Source organism: Sceloporus occidentalis, unplaced genomic scaffold (assembly GCF_023333645.1).
Source record: "Sceloporus occidentalis isolate IW3139 unplaced genomic scaffold, rSceOcc1.0.p SCAF_2, whole genome shotgun sequence".
Lineage (NCBI taxonomy): Eukaryota > Metazoa > Chordata > Lepidosauria > Squamata > Phrynosomatidae > Sceloporus > Sceloporus occidentalis.
In genome coordinates, this window is record NW_028316982.1 from 258,296,166 (window position 1) to 258,308,545 (window position 12,380).

Genomic DNA, 12,380 nt, shown 5'->3' on the forward strand with positions numbered 1-12,380 from the left:
TAATATCCTGCCCCCATGTTCTGCATGTCTGGGGCCAGAGAAACTGCAGTTGGAAGTTCAGTTGCTTTTTTTTTTTAATCCAGCAAATTATGGACAATCCAGCCATTCATTATTCACCAGCCATTTCCGTCAGCAATGGCAAAGTGAGAGAACACCCAGAGACTAATTGCAATAACAATACAATCTTGTGCATGTAGTAACACAAAACTAGAAAACAGGTCATTGCTGCTTAATGGCTATTATGCGCCTTATTATCCAACACAGCAATTTCAGTTTGCAGAATAGGTCTGAGAAATAAAACACCATTAATTATAGATAATGAAGCCATGGCCCCTTATTAGTTCATCTTTGGTTTGTTTGTTTTTAAATCATACCTGCTGCCTCCAAACGATATTGCTGGTTTAAAGCTTCCTCAGCCATTGCTATGACTGCCTCTACACAATATCAGTATCAGTCTGTATATAAGAATATAAGTGAAGCCATGCAGGATCATCAGAACAATGGCCTCTCTAGTCCTGTATTCCTTTCATACACTGGCTGTTATAAGAATAACATATGTGCCACTGGACCCTTCTATGCTTATGTTTCCCAGTAACTGATATGTAGAGAAATATTGCCTCTGGTATGGGGAGAATATATATCCATATTCATGCAGGTCCAATATGTTCAAAGGTGGTGAGGAGTCTGTAGACCAGGGTCATGCCTGCATGGCAATCGAGATGTGGTACATCCACGGCATTCCCTTCATCTACCAACTTGGTAATTTTATCAAAATTTTATCAAAAAAGGAGATGAGATTCGTCTGGTATTACCTGTTTTTGAGAAATCCACGTTGGCTTTTTGCCATGATGGCATTCCTTTCTAAATGCATACAGACTCTCAGTTTAATGAGCTGCTCTAGAATCTTTCCAGGTATTGATGACAGGCTAACTGGGTGATAATTGTATGGGTCCTCTTTTTTTCCCTTTTGGAAGATGGGGACAACATTCGGCCTCCTCCAATCCTCTAGGACTTCTCCTGATCTCCAGGAATGCTCAAAGATCATTGACAATGGCTCTGAGATTAATTCTGCCAGTTCTTTTACTACCCCTAGATGTAGTTCATCTGGCCCTGGAGATTTAGGAGCTTATCCCCTTAATAAATAAGCTGGTTTACCTCTTCCAGCTTGAATTCAGCATCCGGGATGCCCCCGGATATTATCATACCTAAATTGCCACCTATCTAGCTGAGATGCCACCGTGTTTACTTAAGGTCCCCTGATTTCTATGGGTGTTGTACTCAATTAGCAGGTATAGGATTGCAGCCCAAAAATGGCAAACTGTTTCCAGTGGTAGGGAAGAGTAACAGTCAACTTCATTACTGGAGACCACAATAAGAAAGCTTAAAGGAATTTTAAAAAATGATTTGACCCTCACCATGACAGTAACTTCAAACCCTGCTTTTGTGTTCTATACACACAGGTTGGCCACTCTTCAATCCCTTTTTATATTTAGTGACAGTACAATTATAACTGTATAGCTTATTCAAGTTTTCCATGACAACAGCCTGCACTTCTCTGCATCTAGCCAGCGGTGTTCCAGAAAACAAAGCAAAAAAGTGTAAAGATACAAAGAAACTCTCATAGCAACAGAACAACAATAAAGAACTTTTTAAAAAGCAAAAAATTAGGTAATGCAAAAGCAACAGAGTCTGTTCATGTAGATAATTGTATTAGTATCGACTCAGTGCAACAATATCTCTTTTGTAAACACAAATCCTTTGCATGACTGTTTCTCCTACTGGTTACATGTATTGCATTTAGACTTCTTTGTCACTGATTTTTACAGAATACAAAACAACTGTGTTAAAGGATCTTGGAAGCTAAGTAGGGTCAGCCCTGGTTAGTTCATGGATGGGAGACTGCCAGTGAATTCCAGGTGCTGTAGTCTATTTTTCAAAACAAGGGACTGTCAAAACCACTACTGAGTATTGCTTGCCTAAGAAAACCCTATGAAATTAATGGGGTTGTCATATGTTGACAGGTGACTTAATGGCACTGGTGTGCACACACACTCACACACAACATACACACACACAGGGAAATAGGCTAGAGAACAAGTTGTAAGTTAAACTCTGCTGTAGGAACCATATGTATTCTGAAACAGGCAGGTGCATAACATAACCAGACTCATGGCCTGGCAAATGATTGCCACCTCTTGGAGTGGTCTAGAGCGGTGGTTCAAACTACAGGAAAAGAGATTCCAGCTCAACATTAGAAAGAACTTCCTGGAAGTAAGAGCTGTTTGACAGTGGAACACAGTCCCTCAGATTGTGGTGGAGTCTCATTCTTTGGAAGTTTTTAAACAGAGGCTGGATTGCCATCTGTTGGGGGGTGCTTTGATTGTGTATTCTTGCATTCTATATTTTAATAGCTCTGCTCTGTTTATGATTAAATCTGGGTCTAGTTCTATATGCTCCATGTGTGAAACCATGGCAAAACTATTTTATACATCCAACAGTATCATGCAATACAGTTCATGTAGAACTGCACCTTCTCAAGCTACATATCCTCCTCCACCTCTGCAAACATTACCTGTATGTAGAAAAGAAGCACCTCAGGGATACACTGAGGTAGAACTTTAAACTCTGCTCTTTAAGTGTGCAAGGAGTGTTTGCTTTGGCGGGATACAGACCGCCATATAGTACGTCTTCTATACGTACTAGGGTTAGGAAGGGGCGGTGCTTCTGCACCCCCCTAACCCTAGTACGTATAGAATACGTACAACATGGCGGCACCCCTTCCACATGGGGGCCGCCATGTTTACGTATCGGACGCTGAGCGTCCGTACGTGTTGCGGCGCCTATGACGTCGCGAGTCCGCGCCAGGCGCCTCGCGACGTCATAAAGGCGCCGCAAAAAGAAGCTCCGAAATGGAGCTTCTTTTTTGCTCCGCGCGGGAGCCGCGCGGTTTGGCTGCTGCGGCTCCCTCAAGGAGCAAATGGCGCCGGCGGGAGACCGCCGCAAAGCGGCAGTCTGTATCCCGCCTTTATTTGGTTTTATTTGTGGAGCACCATTTTCCATCTGCAATCTAAAATAATACTGCTGAATATTGAGCTCAACTCTGCTCAGCTTTGAGAATGGCTTTTGGCCTTATGAAAGAGGTGTATTTATTTGCTGGCAGCTCTTTAATAACAGCTGAAAGCACTGGATAAGTCCCCCCCCCCCCCCCATATTATCTGTTATGAAGACCAGTTATCCTTATCGCTGCAAATTTAACATTCAGGTGAAGATTGCATAGATTTTAAGTCAACAAGTCTGTGTGACACTAGAGCAGTCGCAATTACGAAACGTAAACAGATCCACACCTGGCCTTTAATAAGCAAACACACAGTAGGGTCAAATAGGATTTTCCAGCGTATGTCAAGCTGCAATAAAAATATGATTAAAGACTTAATTCTCTCAGCTTCTCAGAAGGCCAGCTGAATTGTTTACCTAATAGAAACCAGGGTTTATCAGGACACTGGTGCACAGAGACTGCTCTTGTGGCTTTGGTCTGCCAGGAAAAGACCAGAGACACAAAGCAGGTCACGAGTCTCCGTCTTTGGAAGCTTTTAAACAGAGTCTGGATGGTCATCAGTCGGCGGTGCTTTGATTGAGATTTCCTGCATGGCAGGGAGTTGGACTGGATGGCCCTTGCGGTTTCTTCCAGTTCTATAAATCTATGACTCCTATGATTGTGTTTTTCACCTCTGGTATTTTGGGGGGCAAGGAGGTTTAATGAACTTATTGCCCCTTTTCACTACAGATAGTACCCTCAATAAACACTATCACCCTTCAGGGAAAACCATTGACTATTTCCCTCACCATTAGCTGTGATGATGGCAGTTGTTGGAATGGCAGAGGGCTGTGTGGCCTTTGTTGTCCCTTCTAACTCTGATTATTATTCATTATTATATTTATTTATTTATATCCTACCTGTCTCCTGGCATAGGGATTTTAAGATTCCTTTAGATCCAGAAGGCCTCAGTAGCCCATCTCTATATTAAATGATGGTTAGGGAAGTGTCTATGAAGAAGAGACCAAACTTAAGAAACTAGTAGCAGCAGCTCAAACAGAGAACTAATTGGACAGCCTAGTCTACTGTTTATGCACATAGTTAAATCTGTGCATGTGTTTGCCCCATCCATCAAGCTTTTGATAGCTTATATTATGGAAATACCCAGGTTATAGGAATAAGGTGCTGCATCTGACTCTGACACCTCGAGATTCCCTTGATCAATTTTTTTCTGGTACCCCCATCCCCAATAATAATAATAATAATAATAATAATAATAATAATAATATGGATTGCCCTCTGGAGAGATAATTCACCTGCACTATTTAACATAAAAGGTATTTTACAGAACCAGGGTGGACCTTCAGACACTTCCATTTTGTTTTGTGGGATTTTCCCTGCATTTTGGCAGGGAAATTCTTGGAGGCAGAAAATTGGCCCTTGACCAACAGCAATTGCCCTATGGCAGTAGAACCATAGCAGAAGGAGACACAGTAATCTCCTTTTGAAAGTCTTTTACCACAAAAGCCAGTTGATGAGATAATACAAAATGAAACGAGAGATAGTGCCAGAAGATGAGACTCCCAGGTCAGATCTGAGCATGAGCTCCTGGGGTAGAGCAGAGGACAGGTATGAGTGGCGTTGTGGCTAATGATGGCACTGGACCCATGCCAAAAGGATGTTCAGCTGCTGATGTGATCAGAGGTGAACAGAAAATGCAAAGCTTCACGCCACCTATGTAATATAAGAATCAAGAAACAGGGGAAACTAGGCGTAGTAAAACAAGAAGTGGAACACTGTTTTGTAATTCTTGGGATGAGTGAGCTAAAATGGACAGGAATGGGATACGTAGGGCCTGAACAGACAGGCCAAAATAAAGCTGCTTCGGGTCACTTTGGAGGTATGCTGTTTAAATGACACATACATCTTAATAGGCCAGAAGCTGTGCCAAAGCTGTACTCCAATCCTTAGGACTGGAGCATGGCTTTGGTGTGGCTTCCGGCCTCTTAAGGACACATGCAGCATACCTCCAAAGTGACCCAAAGCAGCTTTATTTTGGCCTGTCTGTTTGGGCCCATTGTGTCAGATATTTATACAGTATTTTACTCAGGCAGTGCAAATCTAAGAAGAAATGGGTTGGCATTGAAAGCGAGGAGAAATTGAGCAAAAGCAGTCAAATGATACAATGCAAAGTCTGACCAAATCATGCCAATAAGACTTCAGGGAAAACCACAGAGACCCAGTGTGGTGAAGTGGTTCGAGCATTGGACTCCTTGAACTTTGTGTTTGTCTAAAACCATTCATTTTATTCTAGTGTTCAGGCATAAGTGAAGTCACGTATGCAGCCAAAAGGGTACCACTCAGGCACAGCATGCTCAGAAACAACAACCTCAGTGAAGGCAAAGTGTTGTGGCCATGAAATACTGCTGTGTGGTGGGACACATAATGGAACATCCTGGAGCAGGGTACAGTACAGTTGACTGAATGGAACACTGTTCCATATGTTGCATCAGGACTTACATTTTCCTCATTTGGTTTTAATATCCACATAGAAGCCTCCTTGAAGACCAGTGGAAGGAAAGGAGGAGGGATAGAAAATTTTCCACTTCCACCCATCAAAGCATCACTTTTTGAACATGTAGCAGTGGGCTTTCCTGGGGTATAACGAGTAATGTTTATGTCCTTGAATGGGAAACAAATTCTTTGCACTTTTTAATAAAGTAACAGAAAAGCAATTTAAAAGCAACACCCACCAAGGTGTAAAACAATGCATAACTGCTAAACCTAAGGTGTTCATTTTTTAAAAAAATATGCCCCAGTTCTCTGCCTGACTCCAGAAAGGTTCATGAGGCTCAAATCCATCATTACCTGAGATCTCTCAACTCTTCCCAAGCTGAAGGGAGCAAACTCAGTAATATGAATCAGTTTCACAACCTGAGTGTGGGAAAAGTTGTGTTTTTTGATCTGCAACTAGCTAAGGGATTCTGGGAGTTGTGGTTAAAGAAAGAAACTTTTCCAGACTGAGGGGAGGGGTGAAATTAACCTCTTGAGGTCTCTTTCCCACAGCCATATTTGCCCATAGGGGATCACTGGGGAATACTTGTCCATAAGAAGTCATTGGGGAATACTTGCCCATGGGGAATTATTGGGGAACACTTGCCTTATAGGGAATATTGGGAAACACTTGCCCATGGGGAATCATTGGGGAATACTTGCCCAAAGGGAATCATGGGGAAAACTTGTCCATAAGAAGTCATTGGGGAATACTTGCCCATAGGGAATCATGGGGGAATACTTGCCCATAGGGAATCATGGGGGAATACTTGCCCATAGGGAATCATGGGGGAATACTTGCCCATAGGGAATCATGGGGGAATACTTGCCCATAGGGAATCATGGGGGAATACTTGCCCATAGGGAATCATGGGGGAATACTTGCCCATAGGGAATCATTGGGGAATACTTGCCCATAGGGAATCATTGGGGAATACTTGCCCATAGGGAATCATGGGGGAATACTTGCCCATAGGGAATCATGGGGGAATACTTGCCCATAGGGAATCATGGGGGAATACTTGCCCATAGGGAATCATGGGGGAATACTTGCCCATAGGGAATATTGGGGAATACTTGCCCATAGGGATTCATGGGGGAAGACTTGCCCATATGGAATCATGGGGGAAGACTTGCCCATAGGGAATCATGGGGGAAGACTTGCCCATAGGGAATCATGGGGGAAGACTTGCCCATAGGGAATCATGGGGGAAGACTTGCCCATAGGGAATCATGGGGGAAGACTTGCCCATAGGGAATCATGGGGGAAGACTTGCCCATAGGGAATCATGGGGGAAGACTTGCCCATAGGGAATCATGGGGGAATACTTGCCCATAGGGAATCATGGGGAAAACTTGCCCATAGGGAATCATGGGGGAATACTTGCCCATAGGGAATCATGGGGGAATACTTGCCCATAGGGAATCATGGGGGAATACTTGCCCATAGGGAATCATGGGGGAATACTTGCCCATAGGGAATCATGGGGGAATACTTGCCCATAGGGAATCATTGGGGAATACTTGCCCATAGAGAATCATGGGGGAATACTTGCCCATAGGGAATCATGGGGGAATACTTGCCCATAGGGAATCATGGGGGAATATTTGCCCATAGGGAATCATGGGGGAATACTTGCCCATAGGGAATATTGGGGAATACTTGCCCATAGGGAATCATGGGGGAATACTTGCCCATAGGGAATATTGGGGAATACTTGCCCATAGGGATTCATGGGGGAATACTTGCCCATATGGAATCATTGGGGAATACTTGCCCATAGGGAATCATGGGGGAAAACTTGCCCATAGGGAATCATGGGGGAAGACTTGCCCATAGGGAATCATGGGGGAAGACTTGCCCATAGGGAATCATGGGGGATATTGCCCATAGGGAGTCATTGGGGAATACTTGCCCATAGGGAATCATTGGAGAATACTTGCCCATAGGGAATCATGGGGGAATACTTGCCCATAGGGAATCATGGGGGAATACTTGCCCATAGGGAATCATGGGGAAATACTTGCCCATAGGGAATCATGGGGGAATACTTGCCCATAGGGAATCATGGGGGAATACTTGCCCATAGGGAATCATGGGGGAATACTTGCCCATAGGGAATCATGGGGGAATACTTGCCCGTAGGGAATATTGGGAAATATTTGCCCATAGGGAATCATGGGGGAATACTTGCCCATAGGGAATCATGGGGGAATACTTGCCCATAGGGAATATTGGGGAATACTTGCCCATAGGGAATCATGGGGCAATACTTGCCCATAGGGAATATTGGGGAATACTTGCCCATAGAGAATCATGGGGGAATACTTGCCCATAGGGAATATTGGGGAATACTTGCCCATAGGGAATATTGGGGAATACTTGCCCATAGAGAATCATGGGGGAATACTTGCCCATAGGGAATATTGGGGAATACTTGCCCATAGGGAATCATTGGAGAATACTTGCCCATAGGGAATCATGGGGGAATACTTGCCCATAGGGAATCATTGGAGAATACTTGCCCATAGGGAATCGTGGGGGAATACTTGCCCATAGGGAATCGTGGGGGAATACTTGCCCATAGGGAATCATGGGGGAATACTTGCCCATAGGGAACATTGGGGAATACTTGCCCATAGAGAAAAATAGGGCAAGTGTTCAATGTTTCCCTATGGTCAAAAGTCTTCTGCAATGCTTTCTCTGTGGGCAAGCATGGTTCCCCTACGTCCTTTGTTTTGTGGATGATGGAAGTCCCCATCCCAAGAGGGGAGGGGAGGGCTGCCTGTTCGGGGCAGCCGTGGGCTGGTGCTCTCGGCAGAGGGCGTCGGGCTTTGGGCTGAGCTGCGCCGGGAGGAGCCTGCTTCGTCCTTCTCTGGGCTCCGCTGGGGAGGAGCTGCAGACGCCTCCAGCGCTGATGCTGCTCCGGCTCCTTCTTCTGCTGCTGCTCCTGCAGCCTTTGCAGCTGCTGCCACGTCCGCTTCCCGGTCTGGGGCTCTCAGCAGCCGCAGCAGGGACGACACGTGTCTATGGTGAGTTGTGAGAAGGTGTCTATGGAGATGGAGGAGGAAGAGGGCTGCTGCCCAGGGCTGGCAGGGGCTTCTCCCTCGGGCGCTGGGTCCTCCAAGTCTGTGGCCACTCTGTTCATGGGCAAGTTTCTTCTTGGCCTCTGCTCTGAGGCTGAGAGAGTGTGTCTGAGTCTTCTCCAGCTGTTATTGTTGTTGTTGGGTGTCTTCAGTTTGTGGCCCCCCTTTCCATGGAGGTTTCTTGGCAGGTTTCTTCTTGCCCTCCTCTGAGGCTGAGAGGAAGAGGGTGACTCGCCCCAGCCGGGATTCGAACCCAGAGCCATAGTCCAGCGTTCAAACCACAGCCTGGGCATCCGACCTTTTCTTCGCCCTGTCCGGGGAAAGAGAGGGGGGTTATCTCCTCTCCTGGCTTTCGTTTCAGGGACTTCAGAGAGTGCTCTGGGGCCACATTAAACTACAATTCCCAGGATTCCCTAGCACTGAGCCGGGGCAGTTAAAGCGGCCTCAAAGTGAGTTATTTCTGCAGTCTGATTTGGATTCTAAATTGGTTCCGTTGTTGCTTTTCTTGCTCGTTCCCTTGCTTTCCTTGGAGACAAAAAAAACCCCAAGCCCCTCGCCCAACTCTCCTCCTCCTCCTCCTCCTTGTTGTTGTTGTTGTTTTTGTGTGCCTCCAAATCGTTTCCGATTTATGGCGACTTTAAGGAGAACCCTACAACTTTGCTGCAGCAACACTTGTCAGTTTCCCTCCCTCCCTCTCTTCCTTCATTCCTTCCTTAATTCCTTTCTCGCTTTCTTCATACAGGCTCCAAAGTTAACTATTTGGACACAACATTTGTGGGACTCCCAAGTTGTTTCCGACTCATGGCGACCCTAAGGAGAACCCTACAACTTTGTGGCAGCAACACTTCTCAACTTTCTTTCTTTCTTTCCTTCCTTCCTTCTTTCATACAGGCTCCATAGTTAACTATTTAGACTCCAAATGTGTGTGCTTCCATGTTGTTTTTGGCTTATGGCGACCTCAAAGAGATTCCTTCTCAGTCTCCTTCCTTCCTTCCTTCCTTTCCTTCATACAGGCTCCATAGTTAACTATTTGGACACAACATTTGTGTGACTCCAAGCCCTTTGAGACTTATGGTGATCCTAAGGACAACCCCACGACTTTGTTGCAGCAACAGTTCTCAATTTCTTTTCTCTCTCTCTCTCTTTCTTTCTTTCTTTCTTTTTCTCTCATTCTTCATTCGGCCTTTCACGCTTTTTTTGGGGGGGAGGGTTAGTTGTGGAGTCTGTGGGGCTTTGCCCGGAGTTTGTGGGGGTCAGAAAGGGGGGCTTTGAGGCTGAAAGGGCGAGGAAGCGAGGCCTTCACCAGAAAAGTGTGTAGGAAAGAAAGAGGGCTGAGGAGTGGACTTTGGAAAGGGCCGGTGGAGGGAGGCGCCTGGGAGGAGGAAGGAAGTGCGAGGCAGGCGGTGTGTGTTGTTGTTGGCGTTGAAGGAAAGCGTGTCCGAGGAAAACTTAGGTGGCAGCTTCGGATTGGAGCAGCCCCTGGAGACCCATTTTGGCCAAGGGGCTTCCGGAGCGTCCTCCCTGGTCGCCTCTCCAGACTCTCCTTTGCCTCCGATGTGGTCAAACCTTCCCCCCTTTTGCCTTTGAAAGTGTGCCCACTGCTTTGTTCTTTTGTGTGGCTATTCCTACCCCCCCCCCAAAAAAAAGAGTAATGTTTAGAAACGTTACTTTGTTTGGGGGAAACCTCAGAATCCCCTCCGCTGGTCATTTTGGCCGGAGGGCTCTGGACGCTGTTGTCTAAAAAGAATTCAAAGAAGAAATAATAATAATAATAATAATAATAATAATAATTTCTTACCTGCCTCTCCCCACGGATTGAGGCGGGGGATATAGCCGTGTTAGTCAGTAAAACCAGTGTAGAAAGAGATCTTGCAGCACCTTTGTGTCTAACTGAAAGAAGGAAAGTACTACCAACTTCTCACTGAAGGAAACATTACCAGTTTCTAACTGAAAGGAAGAAAAAAGTACCAACTTCTAACTGAAAGAAAGAACTACTGTACTAACTTTTAACTGAAAGAAAGAAAGAAAGAACTACTAGCTTCTAATTGAAAGAAAGTACTATCAACTTCAAATTGAAAAAAAAGTACTAGCAACTTCTAGCTGGAGGAAAGAAAGTATTAGTAACTTCTCACTGAAAGAAAGAAAGACTAAACAACTTCTAAGAGAAAGAAAGAACTCCAGTACTAACTTCTGACTGAAAGAAAGAACTACTGTACAACTTCTTTCTTTCAGTTAGACCCAAAGGTGCGACAAGATCTCTTTCCCTACAGTTGTCTAAACAGGGTCATGACAGATGCCATAACTGCAAAGGAGGACAAGGCACTGAAGACAACTTCATTTCTATGCCTCCTTTCTCCCAGAAAGAGGCCCATTCTATGAAGATGTTTTTGTCTTGTGAGCCTCCTTGGGTCTTTTTCTGGGAGAAAGGAGGCATAGGAATGAAATATATAATAATAAAAAGACATTGCAATAAAAGTTTAAAAAACAATTAAAAACACATAGATAAAACCGTCTAAAATTAACACACAAAGATTTTGCTGTTGTGTGCTGCCTTCAAGTCGTTTCTGACTTATGGCTACCCAAAGGCAAACCTATCCTGGGGTTTTCTTGGCAAGATTGGTTCAGAGCAGGTTTGCCATTGCCTTCCTTTGAGGCTGAGAGAGTGTGACTTGCCCAAGGAGTTAAAAACACAACTAAAACACAAGCCCCATATTAAAAAAACCCATGTAGGACATCACCAAAAGGATGCGTATTGTGATTTTATTGTGGTTTTAATATTTGTAATTTTATAATTTTTTTGGCTGATGTTTTAATTTTTTTATTGCAATATATATATATATATATATATATATATTAAAAAATGGTTATTGTGAGCCGCCTTGGGTCCCTTCAGAGAGAAAGGCAGGATAGAAATTAAATACATAAATAAAATAAAAGAAGTTGGGAAACACTCCAGTCAATGTAAATTCATGCTTGGTAGCCATGCTCAAAATGGAGGACGCTTTGGAATGCCTCCTGGGCAGAAAGAAGGTGGAATGAAATGCAGGGCAGGTCCTCGGAAAAGAAGACATCTGGTCCCCTTGTGTCTAAAAGAAGTAACAAACTTTCCCAAGTTCTTGGGCATTGCTTTAAAGGGGAAGGAAGGGTGAAGCTACAGGCTGCCTTTTTGGAGGGTGGGTGGGGATGGGGGCTGTACCCCTCTGGTCCCTCCCCTGAATTGCTTCCCAGACAGCAACAGTTTTGCTTCGTCCTCCTCCCTCCTGGCTCCTAAAGGGATTGTAAGTAGTACACGTTTCCTTAAGTGGGCTGAAGGGAGGAGGGGGAATGGGTTGGCAGCAGCCTGGGATTTCCTGTGGATTAGCCAGGATTTTCTGAGTCCTGACCCAGCCCAGAAAGAGCCTCCCAGGTAATCCTGCTTTGAAATGAACGAGGACAATTATTCTCTCCATTCTTGGTGGCTCTTTCCTTTCTTTGGGACTGGCTGCCTTGTTTGGTTTAGTTGAAGCTTGATGATGTTTTGTTACCAGAAAGGTAGGAGGAATTTCTCCAGTGGATGGTGGGGCAGTTTCATGCATGCTTCCCCATGCATGCTTCCACCTTGTTCTGTGAGGCTTACTTGGTTGCTGTTGTGTGTCTCCAAGTCATTTTTTGGTTTGTGGGGAACAAAGGCCAGTGCGATTTTAAGTGGTGTCAATAGAGGTATAGT

The 12,380-nt window shown here is 44.8% G+C and overlaps 1 long non-coding RNA gene across 1 annotated transcript in view; it reads left to right on the plus strand.

Annotated features, from left to right (window-relative positions):
• The first annotated feature begins 8,503 nt into the window (after positions 1 to 8,503).
• LOC149320060 (uncharacterized) overlaps positions 8,504 to 12,380 on the plus strand; it is a 76,142-nt gene continuing 72,265 nt past the window's right edge. The window contains exon 1 of the long non-coding RNA XR_016280271.1: positions 8,504 to 8,620. This is a non-coding gene — a long non-coding RNA (uncharacterized LOC149320060). The remainder of the gene's footprint in view (positions 8,621 to 12,380) is intronic.